Genomic DNA, 4,826 nt, shown 5'->3' on the forward strand with positions numbered 1-4,826 from the left:
ATTAATCGCGTTCCGGTCCTATGTAATCATATTACATAAAATGCTTTCATTCCAATAATCTCATTATTAACAATCTAGGATAAGATTGTTTCATTCAGAATGTAATGAACTGCATTAGTAATTTTAAATTAAAGATCCCAACTTTAATTTATAATTACGGACAAGTTTAGATTATTTTATTTCAAATATTATCCTCTGCATATAACAATTATATACAATGTTTAAAGTTACATAAAAAAATAATCTAGGGATTTTGATATTTATAAAACATCACATGTATGCAAAATAATATTGAAAAAATTCCCCATTTCATTGATAATCAGCAAAATATTTACATCTTATTTGATTTATGGGCATATGTCCCAACAATTTTATTTACAGATCTGACTGTTGAAAAAGTAAACGGCCAAAACATGATGTTCTACTGGTAGACCTTTTTAAGAGTTCTTATTTTAGAGCTAACTAAACCTATTAAAGAATAGAGTTTCTATGGTAGGATACTCTTTGTTGTTCTAATAGAGCACGTTGTTAAGAATCAGTAAGATCAAAATTGCACTGTCAAAAAGACATTATTGTTTCAAAATTTTTTTAACTCACCACATGAAATTGTGTGTTATGAACTTTTTATTTACAATGCGATCATTAAATACGTTTTTTTAAATCCATTAAATAATTAAATAATTTTAAATTTGATCATTAACAGCAACTCAGAAATACCATGGACGAAGAACACAATGTAATGCTCAGTGTCTGAAAAAAAAAAAACTGACTAAAAGGAGAGACCCATATGCTGAAATCGATGATAGAAGAAAAAATGCTCAAAAGTTTTGAAAGAAAGATGGGTGTTGTATGAAATGAAAACTTATAAAGTAATAGCCATTTGGTTCAAGAGAACCTATTGACATGAACTTTTTTTATTTAAATTTTTTGTGCGATAGCCAAATTAAAATTGTAGATTCAAACATGGACGTAGCTGAACTCTTAATTCAGGAAGAGCACAAATAAAGACAAAAGTTAAAAATTAACATGATATAAAATAAATTAAAATAATTTTTTATGTAATAAAATATTATTAAGTAAGGTTGATATTCAAATTATTCTCTAGTTCTCATACCGTTGCACATTATCTTCATTATCAGTGCTATTAAAAATGTCTTCATCTTATAATATTATGCATAGTAAAAAAAATTACCATGAGATTAGTTATACTAAATTACCAAGAGATTAGAGAGAGAATCACAATACGAGAAAAGATAAAACCATTACATAGAAAAAAGGAAAGTGAGAAATAGAGTTGTAGTTTGCAGCAGAGAATAAAGAAAATAGAAAAGGAGAGTAAGAAAAAAGTTGAAAAGATGTAAGATTATTTTATTAATAACTTCTTAGTTTCTATTTTCTACTATATGAATTCATTTTAAAAGCAAGTCAAATGCCCAGGTATAAAAAATCAAGAAAGCCCAAAATTAAGGTGTGAAAAAGTCTATTTTTCCTTAAAAAAAACTTACAACGAGATATTAGTGGGGACACAACTGTTATATAAGATATGAACACATAGAAGTCATAGGAGAGTAAATATTTTTTTGCTTTTTCAGTGGGGGGCCGTGCTCTCATTGGTCCCATTGTCCCTCCATCCATAGGTTCATATCAGTAAACAAAATGGATCCTAAATATTGTTCCTCTTGCAATGAGGACCGCAAGCGTGTCCTCTAACTCTATCGAAGCCGGCGACAAGGTCGACAGTGAAAGACTGAAGCTAAACAAGAACTTCGATCCCTCCTAAAGAAAATCAAAAAAGTTGTTTATTTATTTTGTATCTATGATGATTGTGAGAAAATGGAATTGTAGACTTGAAAGAAGAAAACAACTAGAGATAACTTGAATCTGCTAACTGAATGAGATTTTAATATATCTTGAAGATGAACATCGGACAAAAACAACCCAAATAAAGATTTGAAAAAGAGATAAAGAGTTAAATGGGAGAGTTTTCAATTTTTTTTTTCAAAAGCAAATAAATTCAAATAAAACGCGTAAAATAACAGTAAAGAAGTAACTTTAGCCTATAAACCGTTGTATTTTAATCAAACAAGTGATATAAACAAAGCCTATCGGTAGTCCGGAATAAGGAGGACTACGTCAGAAAATCACTAATTATTGTAATTAACTTTTATTATGCAGTAATTACGGGTATTAACTTGTGAATCTACAATATTGACTTGTCTAGTGGTTAAACTTTAAATACCCCCTTTCAAAATTCAAAATTCAAAATTCCAAAAAGAAAAATAAATAAATAAATAAATAAACAGCTAGTAACTTTTTCTGCTGAGTGCTGACTGTTAAATGTAAAACGGCTAGTCGCTTTTCTGCTAATGTAAAACGGCTAGTAGCTTGAAAATCGTTCAGTTGTCCCAAAACCACCGATCCCAAATCCATCTACTCTCTCTCTCTCTCTCCCCTTTGCCTCCATTGCCGTTAGGCTCCATCGTCGGCCATATCTCATCCTCGCCTTCACCGGAGAGTTTCGCCGCCCGATGTTCCTCACCGGTCATCTATCTCTGTCTCACCTCTCTTCAGCAAGGGATTCACTGTCAATTTGCAAGAAGGATCACCAGAAATTTTCTCCGACAATCGATGGGAAGGGACCGGAGACAATTTTCTATTTGGAAGGATCCGGCGCTCTCACCGATCTGCTTCGTCGCCGATTTCTCTCTCTCGCTCTAACTTCCTTTTTCCTCCATTGTCACGATCAACATGACCGAAGGAGCCGATCTGACGATCTTCGTACGTTTCTGTGGTATGAGAAAATACGTTTCAAACGAATTTTCATTTTCAATTCCACCATTGTCATCCTTTAAGTTTGTTTTCTCTTCAAAATGTGCTTACTGTGTTTCTTTTTTCTTCTTAATTTCATTTCTGATAACTTTTGTTCAACTCTCTCTCTCTTCCAAAAGCTTGAAAAGAAGAGCCATGTCGATTCGGTTCTCAGACCGCAGCTCTCTCAGCTATCCTTCTTCGACTCTAAAAGCTTCCACCGCCGCCTCGACGCCGCTCTCTGCCGGCGATTCGTCGGAACTTCCGTCTTTGCAATTAGTTCCTCCGCCGCTCCTCAGCAGTCCTCGAAGGATTCAACGTCTCTAGGTCACTCTTCCACCATTGATTATTTCGTCGGAACTTACGTCATTCTTGTTTAGATGTTTCCCCTCTTTTAATCATTGATTATTTCTAATGTTATAATAAACCATTTTTCTTCTTAAATTTATCTTCACTGAATATTTTCCACAAAGAAGCTGGGATATACAGGCAACACTACCTTTGGAATTAAAATTGAAGCCTTCATGCTGCTTAAACAATTCATACCAACGAATCATACCTTTTGAGCACAACAAATCTTACCTTTTGGTCCTTTTGGTGTTTCATGAGAGAATATGTCTTTGAGCAAAATATTTAAGTAATGTAACAAAATCTCATAAACAATTATTCGTTTCTTTTTTTGACAGTAGTGATTCCAAAATGTGGCCTCCATTGGCGGTTTTGGAAGATTCTTAGCAAGCAATCCATGAACCATCAGCTTTGAAGATTTACAGGTTCATTTCTCTTTTCTTCATATTTTCCCAAAATCCTTGCACTTCTCAAGAAGTTGTGTAAACTTTATTTTTTATATCTTCATTTTTATTTTATTTTTTTACTGTTCTTACTCTTTGCCTTGATGGTTTGAGGTTATCGTTGTATTTGAAAATTGATTGAAATGTTTCAGTTCTCTTGCTATCGGTTTCTCTTTCTTAAAGACAATTTTGTATAGTATCATTGAACATATATAATAATAAAGCTCTACATTTTTTTCTAAGTTACAAGTTAGGGTTTGTGAATTTCTTGCTTCATACCTGAGGATATGAGTGGTTTATTGTTTCATTTACTTATTTTTGTTTCCTTATTCATTTTTTTCCCTAAATTTAGATTTGGTTGTTGTGATGACTCAGTTCATTCTTTCATTTTCTAGACAGTGTGTATTCATGAATTTGTTATCACTGTAGAAAGTATTGATTGCTTCTTCATAAATCTACGAAAGAAGGAAGTTTTTATTTTTTTTTATTTTTTTTTTCTATTGGCTAAATGTGTTGTTTACAATTTGAAATATGCAGCTCATTGAAAATGTTGCAGGTAATCAAACTATCATATGCGAAAACCATCTTTTGTACCCACAGAATGAATTGCAGGGAGAGAAAATGAAGAAATTAAGTAAGGGATAATTCCAATATTTTGCAACTCATTCAATAAACTTTATTTTTACGTAGGCAATCCAAATCCAAATAGGATAGTCTAGAAGCTAAAATAGAACACTATAAAACACAGATAAATATCTGTTTAAACATTTGTTGAAGAAGAGGAAGAAAAGAAGAAATACAATTAGGTAATTTATCAAAGAGAGACCTGCCGGATTGAGCACACTCACCATCTTTGTTTTGAGTTCTGTATGAAATAAATCCTTTATCACTTTGTCACCAATTCTGTTCAGGTGAAATTGAAAACCTTCATCTTTGTTGTTTCCCTCGATACTTTAGAGAAGTTATTGTGATATTTGTTTGGACAAGAATTTTGAGTTCTCCATGCAGTTTGGAGCTCATTATGATCTTGCTGAAGAGTAAAATCAAAATTCATTCTTTTTAATTGGTTTTGGAACGTTTATAATCTGGTTTCTGTTTAGCAAGTTCATTCAGTTATATATAATTTAAATGTGAGTTTCTATTTGCCAGTTCTTGTGGTTTCTTCTTGAACTTTGATGATGGTAGCAATTTATATATGGTAGTTTCTTCAAAGAGTGAGAAAACTTG

At 32.2% G+C, this 4,826-nt stretch overlaps 1 long non-coding RNA gene across 1 annotated transcript; it reads left to right on the forward strand.

The window, feature by feature from the left end:
* Positions 1 to 2,390: 2,390 nt before the first annotated feature.
* Positions 2,391 to 3,604, forward strand: LOC112090368. The gene is made up of 3 exons (XR_002901623.1): positions 2,391 to 2,791; positions 2,949 to 3,135; positions 3,495 to 3,604. It is a non-coding gene; the product is annotated as an uncharacterized LOC112090368 (long non-coding RNA).
* The last annotated feature ends 1,222 nt before the right edge of the window (positions 3,605 to 4,826 follow it).

This window comes from Morus notabilis, unplaced genomic scaffold (assembly GCF_000414095.1).
Source record: "Morus notabilis unplaced genomic scaffold, ASM41409v2 Scaffold50, whole genome shotgun sequence".
Taxonomy (NCBI): domain Eukaryota; kingdom Viridiplantae; phylum Streptophyta; class Magnoliopsida; order Rosales; family Moraceae; genus Morus; species Morus notabilis.